The sequence below is a fragment of the Felis catus genome, chromosome D4 (genome assembly GCF_018350175.1).
Source record: "Felis catus isolate Fca126 chromosome D4, F.catus_Fca126_mat1.0, whole genome shotgun sequence".
Taxonomy (NCBI): domain Eukaryota; kingdom Metazoa; phylum Chordata; class Mammalia; order Carnivora; family Felidae; genus Felis; species Felis catus.
The window spans coordinates 35,395,657-35,412,241 of NC_058380.1; positions in this window are offsets into that span (position 1 = coordinate 35,395,657).

A 16,585-nucleotide genomic window follows, 5' to 3' on the forward strand; every position below is an offset into this window, starting at 1 on the left:
ATCTGGCTCTTGATTTCAGCTCAGGGCATGATCTCACGGTTGGTGAGTTAGAGACCAGCATTGGGCTCTGTGCTGACAGCGTGGAGCCTGCTCAGGATTCTTTCTCCTTCTCTCTCTGCCCCTCCCCTGCTCACCATTTCTCTCTCTCTTGAAATAAATCAATAAACTAAAAAACAAAACAAAAAAAGATATTGGATTAGGCCCCCAACTTTATGACCTCCATTTAATCTTAACTACTTGTTTAAAGGCCTTATCTGCAAATATAGTCACAGTGGGGAATAGAGCTTCAACATACATATTTTAGGAGGCACAATTCAGTCCATAAAAGTGATAATTCACGAATTTCATAAAATTTTGTCATCCCTGCTAATACAGCTACAACTTCTACCAATTACCATGAAATCCTATTAGCCGTAAGTACTCTTTATAATCAAAGCCCTCTGGTTTGAAAACCGGGAATCTCTTAACAGCACTCACTTTCTTCCCTCATACCAGTAACATTTTTTATATATCATAGAATCATAAACATATTATAAAACTTAATGCACAATAGTCATAACCACCCTGAAACTCTTCCACTTGTTATTAGAGTCTCATTTATTAATATCATGTTCCTAACGTATAACATCTCATATAGTATGCAATAAGTTTCTAATGTAAGCATATATAAGATTCTAATGTAAACATAAATACACAGGGTTTAGAGTAAAAGGAACATGCTGGGAGGTGGGGGAGACTCTCAGAGAACAGATGACACCAAAATGAAAAAATAAAATAAGATAAAAATGAAAAATCAGCTGTGTCCAGTTGAGGTAAGGAAAAGTCAAAGGAGGGGAGAGAAAGAAGATGGACAATGCCAGGGAAAAATTAAGTTTGGTAACTTCCTGGCATTTAATGCTTAGAGCATTCCTGTGATATGTGCTTTACAACTCCAGAGCAAGCCAGCCTGGCAGCCAGTACCGTATGACCCAAGGAAGCTAAAGTGAAGACCACTTATCAGTAGCTGACATAAAGACGAGCTGGGAAGGAACAGCAGGCAAGGAAACAGACGCTATTTCACCTGGGTCTCTCTAGGCCTGAGACCAAGCCCAGCTAAAGTAGTGGGCCCACATCTTGTTGACTATGTTCCCATTGTGGGCCTGGAAGGGAATAAACTATAATTGCAGAGAATCCTTTGTGCGGGGAATCTGTGCTATCCACAGGGGTGTTACTCAGATGCCAGTCCAGAGAGGACATGAAGTGTCAAAGTTGTGGTTGAGGGAAATGGGTTTTAAAGATATAGTTGTAGGGTGCTTGGGTGACTCAGTCCATTAAGCTTCAGACTTTAGCTTAGGTCATGATCTCACGGTTTGTGAGTTTGAGCCCCACCTTGGACTCTCTGTTCTCAGCTCAGCACAGATCCCACTTTGAATCCCCTGTCCCCCTTTCTCTCTGCCCTCTCCTTTTGGTTCTCTCTCTCTCTCTTAAAATGAATAAACTTAAAAAAATAAATAAATAAAGATTTAGTTGCTCAGGCAGTGTTTAAAAGTATAAACTTTGCACCCATTTACTATTTCATATGCGTTTTCCATTAATTATATTCTTTTTTTTAATGTTTATTTATTTTTGAGAGACAGAGAGCGAGAGCAGGAGAGGCAGAGAGAGAGGGAGACAGAGGATCTGAAGGAAGCTCTGTGTGGAGCTCTGTGTGGAGAGCCCAAAATGGGGTTCAAACTCATGAACCGTGAGATCATGACCTGAGCCGAAGTCAGACACTTAACCGACTGAGCCACATAGGCTCCCCTCTGTTAATTATATTCTTGTGTTTCTCTGTGTTGACTTCTTAACTAACACATCAGATATATCTATGAGCAAGGTACAAAGAAAACATGGCAATTTATGTTAGTCTAGGACATTTAACTTTGGGAAATGTATGTAAATATGCACTAATAAAAGTGCTAAGACTAAGAGAATAAAACTCTTGATATAATAATCACTAGTGTCAAGGTCAAATATTAACATAAGCATTTAAAATATTATCATATAAAGGGAAGATACAAGATGCCTCCCTGAATTTAACTAAAAATGTTGTATTTTAAGTTTTAAGATTGACATGGCCGTATCTCAACATGATATTCTACTAGTATCAGTAAGGTGAATAAAATATTTTTTTTTTGCATATTTGCTAGGATTAAAAAGCAAGTCCAAACTATAGAGTTCAAGTTTTTCTTTTTTTCTGGAGGTGGCGGTGGATGCAATTTTTTATTGCTGATGTATACATTATGTTCATCAAAAAATAAATGAAGCAGCACATTTGTACCTAAAATAGCATATTTGTCAATTGTGTGCTTAGTGTGTATTTTTTCCTTCTCATATACTGTTGTTACGGATGAGTAACATGCTGATGAAGAAGATTCTAGATTGTTTTTAATTTGAAAATTTTGTAAGGCTTTTCCTACTAATTTAACTACCAAAACTGTTGGGGGCTGGGAAGAATTATCGGAAGGGTTTTTTAAAATGCTTACATAACTGTATAAATGCCATTTTATTAAAAATGACAATTGGAAAAAGTAGTATAGTATTGAGTTAAATATAACTCAATGTCATAAGCTCTCCACTCCAAATGCATTATCATTTAGTATATCATGCATATGGATTTAACAGTAGATGCTACCTTAGACACAATTATAAACATTTTATAAAATGTGAAGTGTTTTAACTGGAATAAACATGCCCAAATGTAAAATTACTTGTATAATTTCCCGATTTGATATTGTCAGCTTTGTCTTTATATTCCATTTACACTTTAACAAACTAATTAAGTAATTGACTAAGTTGACTTGAACATCAGAAATGTAAGCCTTTGGGACATTATTATTCCAATTCTACATGGTTTATCATGGGCATTATACACTAGCCCTGACTCAACATCTGTCTTTCCCCTCTAAGTGCCATTATTGTTTCCCTACCATGTAGTTGGCATCATAATGTTTTTCTTAATAGAAAAGTAATACATACTTAGAGAACATTTAGAGAACATAGAAGGTATGCATGAAAAGGACAAAATCATCTTATTAACCAGACAAGTCCTAATACCTTTGCGTATATATTTTAAGGTAAAGGTTAGGGTACCTGGAGTCAGAGTGCCTAGGTTCAAGTCCTGACTCTGCTCTCTACTACTATCTCAGCATCTTACAAGTAAGTGACTTAATCTGCTTTTACCTCAGCTTTCACATCCAGAAATGTAGATAACAGTAGTATTTTTCTTCAAAAGTGATCAAGATTAAAGTACTTAGATGGGTTCCTGGAACAGAATAGGTATAATGTTGATGAGACGTATACTGCTTTGTGATTCCTATGAACCCATACATTTTTACAAAAAACAAAACAAAAATATAGTATATAAACTTTTTTCACATAATGTGTTTGAATTTTTTATCTTTAATTTCTCATTACATAGATATATAATTATGTGTGTAATCTTTTTAAAAATCTGTGTACTGATTTAGGATGCACATCTGTATATATGTATGCCTGAACATCTGTTCAATTTCTAGAAGTAAACATACTAAGTTGAAAGATAGGTATTTTTGAAGGATAGCCCCCTCCCAACAGGACAAAAATCTAACCATTTCCCTTCACCTTTTACCTGCCCAAAATATTGCTTTTAACTCTTCTTTTGAATTTTAATTAAAAATGTTTTTTTTCAGCTTACATTTCTTGACCTGTGCAATTAGACATCATTTAATGTGTATTTTTTTGCTTTTTGTGCCTCCTATTTATATGTTTGTCTTTTTCTCACTGATTTCCATGAGATCATCTTATAGGAAACGATTTTTTTTAAATACTGGTTATAATTATCAAATAGATAACTATTTTCAAAACACTAGGGTACTCAATCTGTGACACTCACAATGGTTTGAATAAAACTTGGAAAGCTGAAAAGGTCTGATAAGTTTAATGGTTCCAGTAGAGAATTCAATGTGTTTCAATGCAGCAAAGACTACATAATGGGTTCAACTTAAGTGGCTCTCATTCCTGTGGGAATTCTTCTTTTTGGAACCCACTTGCCTTGGTTTGGGGTCTCTGGTTTCCATTTCGTTGTGTGAAACTGGAACACAAAACTGCATTTAAAATGGAGACAGGAGGCCAGAGTCGGAAGCTCTTATGCCCTACCACTCATAGCCAGGAGACTCCAACAGGCAGAGAGGTACCTTACATTGCCACCTGGGAAAAACCTACTTCAGTACCCCAGCAGAAGGAAGAAAGAGCTCCTAGAATAGCAACAGCCCTGCCAGTGAGAGACAGTCACAAATCAGCCAATGAAAAACCACTACTCTTCCAACTCCCAGTTTACGCCAGTGGACTTTTTATCATAGTTCTCCCAATTCCCCCCTTTACTCTAGAAATTTGTTTTCCTTTTCTTTTTTCCTCCTTCCAAACTTGCCTATAGCTTTTGCTATAGCTTACTTGTCTCGAATTGTAGTTCTTCTGATATTTCCAAATAAAGTCATTTTGCTAGTAAAATAACTGACTGGTGTACTTTCAATGTCAATAACAGTTTCATACCTAGATTTTGCTAATGGCAACTCCTTTCTGTCAACATTTTGCTCTCCTCTTTCCTGTTTGCTTGACTGTTAACCTTGTCTTTGCTCCTGATTATTCTTTGGTTCACTGAGTGGATCATATAGATTGGCCCCTTCTGCTCCTCTAATCAAGCCCCCCACTTTCTTGACTTAGTTGGTTTGGGAAGGTAATTAAAAAGCTATGACAACTATTGTTATCCTGCTCAGTAAAAGAATTCCAAGGCTGGGTAAATCACTGGTCTGATCAAATTCTGCAGGGAGATATTTCATATAGTTGAATGCAAGATCTCTTACTCATTAGAACATGGCCTGTACAGTTGATGAAACCTCACCAAGTATTTCCTAACTTGTTAAATGCAAATGTATATGAAAATGAACATTATCCACACCTTAAATGATGACATTTAGAAGTACACACATGCATATACACACAAACCCCAAGTCAGAGTTCATTCCTATACCCTAACACAACCCAAGAAAATTACTAAGCAAGTAGTTACACTGTTAAAACAAAATGCAGGGCAAAAACTTATGATAAGTTTAATGAAGCTAATATTCTGGGAGAGAAAAAAACATTTCGTTTTCATAATAATTTACATTTCTCCAGAGATTATGAAGTATTGCTTCTAGGGGCACCTGGGTGGCTCAGTCAGTTAAGCATCCAACTTTGGCTCTGGTCATGATCTAATGATTCCTGATTTCGAGCCCTGCCTCAGGCTCTGTGCTGACAGCTCGAGCCTGGAGCCTGCTTCAGATTCTGTGTCTCCCAGTCACGGCACCACCCCCCCCCCCACCCCCTCCACGTGTGCTCTCTCTCTCTCTCTCAAAAATAAGTAAACATTAAAGAAAAGTATTGCTTTTATATTTCTATTTAGTAATAAACTTTCATATTATTCAAATCGCCAAGTAACCAAGCTAAATAACAGTGGGATACAGGGAAAAATGATTGAATTTTACATTTCTACTTTTAAGTAAAAAATCTATGATAATAAATAAGACAGTGTTAATAAGCTAACCCATTTTTAAGATTTTCCTATGGCATTGTTTAATAAAAGCACATTTAGAAAGCTATTCTTCAAAAACAACTAGGCCATTTTACTTGAAGTACAACAGACGATCAGTTTTTTCTTGACAATTTTATGGAGGCAGCACATACAGTCATAATTTACTAGACTTTAAAATAAAAGTTTTTAATTCTCTTGTATGAATTTAAGAATGCCAAGCTAAGGGAATAAGAAAAATGATATTAATAATCTACAGCTTTGCTGATATTTCTGTAATGTATATTATAGTTGGGGGAAAAACTAAAAGAAAAAAAACCCTCAAATTCAGTAAGTTTCTATCAATTCTATATTTCCAAATAAAAAATATATATAATTCTTCTCAGCTTTCAATTTAATTTTATCTTTTAATTTAAATTTGAGCAGGTCAGTCACTCCGGAACACCTGCCACTTAAACTAAAAAACAAGGCATTTGTGGTTGTTTGTTAAGTTAAAATATGCAAACTACAACATTCAAATAAGACATTTGTTCAAAATTGAGAGAGTCAACTCATTTATTATGAAGTAGAGGCCTCCTTTGCCAAACATCAGCTTTGATTATGTTGTAAATTCAATATTTCTCTGGGGTTATCATGGACTCTACTGCATAAAATAATGGTCTTCTTGTCATATGAAGTTAAGCCTGAGATCACAATACTCTCCAATAGGAACATGCTTTGCCTTATCATTGCTAGAAATAATTTGATAATGAAAATTCCTGAAAGACACCTGAATAATACTAAGTGTTATCCTAGGCAATCAATGCTGTGTCCCAACATGTGAATTCTCATCTCCCTCTGGTGGCAAAGAGAAACAGGGAACCAATAGGTACCATAATTCACACCATTGTACAAATAAAATGTACATAAAGCCAATAATACCAGTTTGAGAATAAATTTACATTCCTGTAGACTTTCCTGACTTAAAGCTTTTTTTCTTCCTTAAATTAACATGATTCAACAACATTCAAATATGGCAAGAATATTTAAATCTCACTAGTATTGTAACTTCTTCATAAGAGAGAGTATAAAAATATGGGACAAATAAAATGCTTTAGGGGTGCCTGGGTGGCTCAGTCGGTTAAGTATCTGAACTTCAGCTCCGGTCACGATCTCACAGTCCGTGAGTTCGAGTCCCGCGTCAAGCTCTGTGCTGACAGCTCAGAGCCTGGAGCCTGCTTCGGATTCTGTGTCTCCCTCTCTCTCTGCCCCTCCCCTGCTCATGCTCTGTCCCTCTGTGTCTCAAAAATAAAAACATTAAAAAAACACAAATAAAGTACTTTATAATTTCTTAAATACTGACCCTTTCTGTTCATCTCCCTTCCTCCCTCCCTCCCTCTCCCCTTTTCTTCTCTCCTTTTTTTTTTTTTTTTTTTACTTTTTCCCTTTATAAATATCAGTCAAGGGGTGCCTGGATAACTCAGTCAGTTAAGCATACAACTCTTGATTTCGGCTCGGGTCATGATGTCTTGGTTGGTAAGATCTGATAGCTAGCATGGAGCCTGCTTAGGATTCTGTCTCCCTTGATCTCTGCCCCTCTCCCATGCTCTCGCACTCTCTCATGCTCTCTCTCAAAAATAAATAAACACTAAAAAACAGCAAAAAAAGAATGTTTAAAAAAAATAAATAAATGTAAGTCAAGATAAGCACATTGGATAACATTCATGCTTTCTGTAGAAATAAAACTTATAATTTCATATTCTTTACAAAGTATGCTTCTTGCCTCATCTTGCAAATCACACAAGTATGTGATCAATTACAAATGTTCTGGATCAGAAGAGGTGACAATATAGCTCCAGTGAAAAATAACTCCAAGTTAAGTTCTGATTGTGAGACAGACTCCTTATGAAAAAAGAAAAGTTTGACATGCATAGTATTTGATCATTAATATGTTTGGCTATGGAGCAAAATTGAATACAAGTTTCTTTAAATAATCATTCCTAAAGAGTCTTGATTTTATTTTATTTTTTACTTTTTTAATGTTTATGTACTTTTGAGAGAGACAGAGTGTGAGGATGGGAGGGGCAGAGAGAGGGCGACACAGAATCTGAAACAGGATCCAGGCTCTGAGCTGTCAGCATACAGCCTGACGTGGGGCTTGAACCTACAAATCGTGAGATCATGACTTGAGCCGGAGTCGGAGCCTAACCAACTGAGCCACCCAGGCACCCCCTAAAGAGTCTTGATTTTAATCAAGAGCAATGATGAATCTTATTCAGCATCAAAGTCCCATAAGAAAAATAATGCTGATAGATTAACTTGATATGCATTGTAGGGCAGGAGTACTTTAATGTCAAAAATATTGGACAATGATAGGTTAACCAATTCCAATAAATTTGTAACCATGGACCCCTCAGAGTGTTTAACAGAAATGTTCACTGTGACACTCTAAAGGGGACAAAGAGTACCCAGAGAATTCCCCAAATCAAATTACCAACTGGTATCAAAGTACAAGTAGCCATTTTGCCACAGAACACTTAACAATTGTTTGTAATCTGTGACACAGGTTTTGAGAAATACTATTACAATTTTTCTTTCATAGAATAAGTTGTTTTTAAAATTTGAGGTTCAGAGTTAAATACCAAAATATCACTTTTATCTTAATTTATCATAGACTCACAGGTATTAAAGGACAGTTATATAAGAAAAACAGCATCTTTATTCCTAAATTCAGGACATATTTTCAAATATCACTGAACTTATTCACAGCATATTCTCTCATTTTTACTGTCACTCTGCCCCTTTAATTTGAAAGCAGTTATATTTGTCTACTTTAGCATTTCTTCATTAGTATCATTTGAGTACATAAGACGTGCTAACATTACCAGGTACACTTGAGCATTTACTTTACCACTCACCCTGAAAACCTTGCTAAATGTAGATTCAGTCTGAAATGTGGTAGAAGTAACAGGGTCCTTGGAACACCACTCTTTCACTTAATGTTTATGTAACCTCAGACAAGTCTGTCTACTTCCTTGAGCCTGTGTTTTCATTTATAAAATAGGGATATTGCCACACATATCAGAGACTTTCTATGATCAAAAGGGATAAGATAGGCAAAGCTGTTTAGAACAATACTAGCAATTAAATACTATTTTGTTTTTATTTGTGTCTTTCATATATCTTCAAAATGTGCCCATGCCTGGGGCTGCATTAATAAGAATTTCTCCTCCAAAATGTTGACTCTTCTTTGAAAGGATTTGTTAAACTTGCTGCCTTTCTCATGCCTGTGTGCCCTCATCTTCAACATCCTAACAGTCTGTCCATGGCCACATCCATCAGTCCATCCTGAGCTCCATGTCCCATCCTGCCAAAGATATATTTTCTGGTAGTGTGGAGACCCTCACACATGATTGCTTTCAAGCATGCCCAAAGATGAATAGGGTGCTGCTTCACCTTTGGTCAGTTCTGCTGTTTATAAGGCACACAGCATGGCCTAGATATTTCTATTTATAGATAAGTTCCTAGATATTTCCATTACTTCTATCTCAAATTTGTGTTCCATATTTCACATTGGGAAATTAAAAGTTAAGCAAAGGTGATGTAATTTGTACTCCTGAGTGACTGGAAAAATAATATACAACCTGACTTTGTTCTGTTTGACTCTCATTTTGCCCTATAATCTATATGCTTATGAAAACATTGTGCCTTTTAAAAAAAGTATCCAGGGGCGCCTGGGTGGCTCAGTCGGTTAAGTATCCGACTTCGGCTCAGGTTATGATCTCGTGGTTCAGGAGTTCTAGCCCCGCGTCGCGCTCTGTGCTGACAGCTCAGAGCCTGGAGCCTGCTTCTGATTCTGTGTCTCCCTCTCTCTCTGACCCTCCCCCCATTCATGCTCTGTCTCTCTCGGTTTCAAAAATAAATAAACGTTAAAAAAAAAATTTAAAAAAAAGTATCCAGAGCAACTCATTCTTTCAAAAGCTAGAATTCAAATAGGCCAAGGGTACCATCACCCACAAATGGAATATTGGCAAAGTCTGCCTTTGCTAATCTCCGCCTGCACTACCAACCTATTGAAGCCTTGGCCTTTTTTCCCTCACTTTGTAGGTTTCTTTTAAAAATCATCTCCTTTACAGAGAATGAGAATCTGGGGAAGGACTATGCCTGGAATTACAATAGATGCCACCAGATGGCGCCATGGGACTGGCTACTTGGGTCAAAAGGTTAGAACTTCCTAGTTGTGGCTCCTGAGAGGGCATAGAAAAAGCTCTTTTGTGTTCTATCTATAAAAATGTTAATATAGCAAATATTTTTTTTTAATTCTTACTTCTAAGATATATGATAAACAATTTTGAGAGGGAGAACAGAAAGCTGAATACTTGATTTTCCATACTTCGGCAATTTGCAATCAGTAGCTAAGTTTAGTCTTTTCTGCTGCACTGTATTTTCTCCTCCCTGAACTGATTGTCTGCTTTGTAACACACAGGACTCTGCAACTGAACATTACATGGGCCTGCTCCTTCCATGGATGCCCACTTTACAAAGGCTGTTCTCCGTGAAGAACAAGTTGATGAGCTTTCTCGGGACTTCTAATTAACTCTCAAGTCCTTTTTATGTCTTTCCACTCTGTTCTCACCCCCTTTGGTGAGTGAGAATGTATTTTCTCTCTCTTCACCATCTCAGCTTCTTGCCGCTCCTATTTATTTCAGTTACAATATCATCATCAAAAAATTGAAAATATAAAATAAAACAACAATAAAAATGGAGATGGCGTTCCAGATCTGCATCAAAGTCCCCAAAAAGCCCTTTTCAGTCAAAAATATTCAGTTCGTGGAGAGTGTTATGCTAAGTGAAAAAAGTCAGGCCCAAAAAGACACATACCATAAGTTTTCACTCATATGTGGATCCTGAGAAACTTAACAGAAGACCAGGGGGTAGGGGAAGGGTGGGGGAGTTACAAAGAGGGAAGGAGGCAAACCATAAGAGACTCTTAAATACTGAAAACAAACTGAGGGTTGATGGGGGGTGGAGTGGGTGATGGGGATTGAGGAGGGCACCTGTTGGGATGAGCACTGGGTGTTGTATGGAAACCAATTTGACAATAAATTATATATTAAAAAATATTCAGTTCATTTATACATTTCCTTTCCTTCAAAGGTCTCTATATGGTATGTCAACTTACACAGTTATTACTAAAGATTAGTTTTAGCTAATTAAGCAACTCCTCACTCCACTTGCTCAGGCCAGGGTTCCTATCAAGTTACCCAATGATGGACAACAGAGTGGGCACTGGATCCCAGCCGCCGGGCTTGGCCACTGACCAGCTGGGTGGACTTCCAGAGCTGTTTCCTTTCTTTAACACCTATCTCCTCATTTATGGGAAGGAGATAATAATGGCAGTTTTTGAGAAGAATTATGAGAATTAAGTAATATACAGGGCTTAGACAGTGCCTGACACAAAGTCACAAGCAATTTTCAAATGTTACCTATAGCCATTCTATTATTTTAAAATCACCTAAAGGTCCAGGGGCACGTGGGTGGTTCAGTCAGTTAAGCATCCAACTCTTGGTTTAGGCTCAGGTCATGATCTCATAGTTTGGTGAGTTGGAACCCCACATCGGGCTCTGCACTGGTAGCACAGAGCCTATTTGGGATTCTCTCTCCCTCTCTCTGCCCCTCCCCCCACTCATGCAATCTCTGTCTCTCTCAAAATAAATAAATAAACTTAAAAAAAAAAAGATTTAAAATCACCTAAAGGGCACATACTTTTTTTTCTCTAAGTCATGAACATAGACATAAAACAATGTGCACAAAATGCAACAATTACAACTTTTTAAAAAGTATGCCTTTATACACATGTGCTTTAGATAAAAAGACACCCTCAAAAGATTTGTAGGAACCTGGAAAATATGTTCGCCTCAGAGAGCAGAATTGAGAGAATGAGAACAAAGTAGGAAGCAAATTAACTTTTCCTTCTATACCCTCCTTTCTTCTTGGGATTTTTTTCAAACTAAGTTACCTAAATATTTAAAGAAAATAATGAATAGGATAACATATTTGAAAACACAATTATATGACTTTTTTCTTAAGTTCCTTCTATTTTTTTAAAGTTTATTTATTGATTTTGAGAGAGAGAGAGTGAGTGGGAGAAAGGCAGAGAAAGAGGGAGAGAGAGAATTCCAAGCAGCCTCCTCACTCTGTCAGTGAAGGAACTGATGCAGGGCTGGATCCCACAAACTCTTGAGATTATGAGCTGGGCCAAAATGAAGAGGGGGCCACTTAGCCGACTGAGCCACCCAGGTGCCCCTCCTCTCAATTTTCCACAATTTATGGAGCTAACTGTGTTTGCTTCTCAGGCCTGGCAGTTGAATCATGCTGGTCTGGATCAGTATTAAATGACTCTTGGAGATAGCCTCTGCCTACTTGTTGCTTCAAATTCTGTCCCCATCGCATTTTCAGGCTCTTGTTCTGCTGATGTACAATAAGGAGCTCCTTGAGGAGTTTAGTGTTAAACTGTTAAGTCAAAAAAGATGGTGGGGGTGAAGGAAATATTGCAGAATAGGGTGTGGGAGATAAAGATTGGATTTCAGAAGAATAGTTGTAAAAAAAAAAAAAAAATCTATCTACTTAGAGACCAGAGTTGCAAATGGGAAGGTGGATGAAAACAGCTGTATGAGAGCACAGGAGAGAAACTTGGGGAGGACAGAGGAGAAAGTTGAGTGAGGAAGACAAAGGAGAGGTTAAAAGACAGAAATAAAACCAATTACAGAAGCAGGGCTTGGTCAATTTTCAACTTTTGCATGGTAGACAAAAAAAAAAATACCGTGTATATGTGTGTTCTAAGAAATTATACTGTGGAAGTGTTAGTTCTGTTTACTCTTAGATGGTGGTTCCTGGATCAGCAGTTCCAAATGACATTCTTAGACTATACCAGGGAACTTGTTAAGCCTTCCTAACTTGTTAGGAATCCACCCTAATAATATATTTCCCCAATTATCTAGGTAAATGTATTAACCATGTAATTCCATTTGGGGAGTACCAGAAATATGGTATTGTAGGTTTATCTCCCTAAATGTAGTGTTTTCTTAAAAGAGAAGCCAATTACAAAATCTGATAAGCTGGGAAATTATGAACTGAGTCAGAAGAAATTAAGGTAGTTTTTCTTGTTTGTTTGTTTGTTTGTTTGTTTTTTACAGACACTCTTTGTTAGGTATTATGCTTGATACTTTCCACATGTTCCATTTATGCCATTCTATAGATTGGGAAGGTGATGTTAAAAGGCATTGACTTTTAAAGACTTGTTAAAGATATTAAGTGATGTTCAAAGAGGAGTGACAATCACCATAAATACTCTTATTAGACTAAAAAAATGGTTTTGTCTTTTTTTTGTTTTTGTTTTTGTTTTGTTTTGTTTTGTTTTGTTTTGTTTTGTTTTTTCCCTCTAGACCACATGCTTCCACAGCCAAACACATAATATAGCCTTGAATAATTCCCCTGTTCCACATCTTACTCTATTTCCAAGCTTCTAAGCAGTTGAAGGAGGATCCAGTTGGTTGCATCATGGCATGTCATTTTACAAGGATAGAGCCAGGAGTCTATATATCTCTCACCTCTACAAAAGCCCCTGTTCTAAGATGGATTAGGAGTAGCTCCAGGAGAAACAATAAGAGGTAAGAGACAATCATATTCATTGCTTTGGAGGGATTTAGTGAAGATCACTTTCATTCCACCACCCTGTTTAATCTGCCCTGGAACAGACATGCCAAGTGTCTAATATATTTTACTATAAGTCCACTAATGCCATTAAATTCTGTTGCCCACCTTGGTTTGTGTGTCAGTTGGCCCTGTTCCTATCCCTGTAGGTAGGTCCAAATGGAAATACAATGCCTCGAGGCTTTTAGGTGAAGAGTTGGCAATTGAGAGCATTGCTTCAGGAAACAAGATCTGGAATAATTTAGTCAAGTAATATTCTCTCTTAACTGGGTCTTCTCAGAGGCTGGACACTACAATTTCCTGGTCTTTTCATTTCAATTGTGGCTCTTACTACTTTTAAAAGCAACCAAGGGGCACCTGGGTGGTTCAGTCGGTTGAGCGTCTGACTTCAGCTCGGGTCATGATCTCACGGTTCGTAGGTTTCAGTCCTGTGTTGGGCTTTGTGCTAACAGTGTGGAACCTGCTTGGGATATTCTCTGTCTTCCCTCTCCTTTTTGTACTTTCTCTCTCTCTCTCTGAAAATAATAAATAAAACTTAAAAAAAAAACACATTTTCTTCTTCTTCAACTCACCCCCTCCTTTTTAGAAAGACCACATCTAGGGGCGCCTGGGTGGCGCAGTCGGTTAAGCGTCTGACTTCAGCCAGGTCACGATCTCGTGGTCTGTGAGTTCGAGCCCCACGTCAGGCTCTGGGCTGATGGCTCAGAGCCTGGAGCCTGTTTCCGATTCTGTGTCTCCCTCTCTCTCTGCCCCTCCCCCATTCATGCTCTGTCTCTCTCTGTCCCAAAAATAAATAAAAAATGTTGAAAAAAAAATTAGAAAGACCACATCTACACCTCAAACTGCAAATCTGATTATGTAGTTGCTTCTGTTTTTCAATTTCCAGGCCTTTTACATTTACATGGTTACTGTTTTTATATTATTGTCTACATATATATCTTACCTTCCTTCACCCTCCTTTTAGTAGCAAACTATCCATAGTTACAAAAATGTTAGCTTCGTATGCTCAACATTCAAATAAGATAACTATTTAGTTTGTTGTAAAAGTACTCATATCCCACTAATTTTCAATAGGACTTGATACTGCCTAGGAAGAAATGTTCACTACAGGAGAAAAAATAACCAAAACGAAAAGAGTAGGAGAGAAAAAAAAATGCAGTTTTAGTTTAATACCTCTGACCCATATCATAAGATCTTGGATGCTTTTGTGAACGACTATTAAAGTTAAGTTTGGTTTAGGGCATTCTGGCAGCCAACTTAAAAAAAAAAAAAAAGAAAGAAAGAAAAAGAGAGAGAGAGATAAAATATATAATATATGGTATTCATAACTTAAAAACATCTGTTTCTCACAGAAAACACAGTGTCATCTGGCATTGAGGCTTGAGAGAAATTAATCCCATTGGCCTTCACAAAAAGTACAGCTCTGTTATATAGGAAATAATCAAGTATACTTTTATAGTTTAAAGTAAAGTAAAATGTGGTAAGGTTGTCAATAGGGTAGTTCATAATGTTAAATATCTATAGATGTCATGATTCCAAATACCAATCAGGTTTCATTAAACATACAATATAGAGTATGCAAGAAAATGATGAGACATAATTTCTTGCAACACCTCCTCGCTCATATTTTCCTTCACAATAGAACTTTAAGAAAGACTTGGTAAAATGCTTAAGTACTACATGTTTCTAGGACAGTCTTGTTCTTGGTTCAAACTGTCAGTCTATATTGTCTATATCTCTCTGCCTAAAAGGGAATGGAGTTAAGATAATTGTGTTATTCATGCCCCACGTATCAGTCAAGTCCAAGTAATGAAAGCAACATTTGACTAATACTAAAATTAGATGGAAGAGAACAGACTTCAGCAATAATGGAAAGTAGCAACATTAAGATTACCAAAACTATGGAAATATGACGAACAATACATTCTGGATTCCCCCTCTTGCAAGTACATGCTCACCAGCAACCAAGGTTGATCTAGCCCTGTTTTATTCAGTAATCCTAACTACTTTATTAATTCCCTTCTTTGTTGCTCTGTTTTGCAGATTCAGAATATCATTAGGACAGTTCAATTTATTTTAATTTTTAATTATTTATTTTTTGAGAGAGAGAGAGAGAGAAAAAGAGAGAGAGAGAGAGCATGTGTGAATGAGGAAGAGGGGCAGAGGGAGAGATAGAATCTTAAGCAGGTTCCATGCTCAGCATAAAACCCTATGCATGGCTAAATCCCATAACCCTATGATCATGACCTGAGATAAAATTGAGAGTCAGATGCTCAACTGATTGAGCCATCCAGGTACCCCAGTTCAATTTATTTCAGAATCTAAGTAAATTTAAATTATTTTAATACTCCTATATTCTAGCATTGAAAAGACGTAACTTAAGTTAAAATTAAAAGGAAAAATCTTATGGAATGATAAATCTTATGGAATGATAAACGGTAAATTCTGAAAGGCAATAATTGATGTCTTTTGATTTGATCAACCTAACTTAAATTTAAATTAAGAGAGTGAACATTTATTTAATAAGTCAGAGTCATGTAGTATTGTTAGTGTGAACTACTAACCAGTGGATATAAAGATGATTTATTCTGAAATGCTTGGTTTTATTACAGTAGTGGTGAAAAATCAATCTCTAAAAAATGGTAAGTCTCATTCTGAAATGGTATTTCCAGGAATTCTTCCCTCTGCCTATATAATTTCTCTAAAAGCAAAGCACTTGAAATTTGAGAGTTACACAGACTAAAAGATTTATTTAAATATAATTATATATAATTGATGGAGATTTAAAAGAAACCTATGCCCAGAGCTGGCAAGGGTGTGGCGGGAAGGGATACTTCTGTAGGCTTTTAGTCATACTGTGAACAATGTGGTTGCATGGAGGGCAATTTGACAGGGTAACAGGTACATAGACTTTCATCTGGTAATTCTACTTCTGATTCTTTGGATTTATCCTGAGGAAATAAGGGGACAAAATCACAAAGGTGTTTGTGCATATTTATTAGGACATTGTTTCTAATAAAGAAAAGTTAAAAACAACCAAAATACTTAATAATGTGGACTTGTTAAAAATTTAAGGAGTGCATTTGTTGTGATGAGCAGCGGGTGTTGTATGGAATCACTGAATCACTGTATTGTATACCTGAAAGTAATATTACACTGTATGTTAACTAAATGGAATTCATATTGAAAGAAGAAAAAAATTCAGTGAATTGATACAATGGATTTTTATACAATCATTAAGAACAATGTATTTTATAAACTATAAGGACAAAATATTTTCACAATATACTATCATTGAAAAGAATAGTTTACAGTACAGTATGGCAG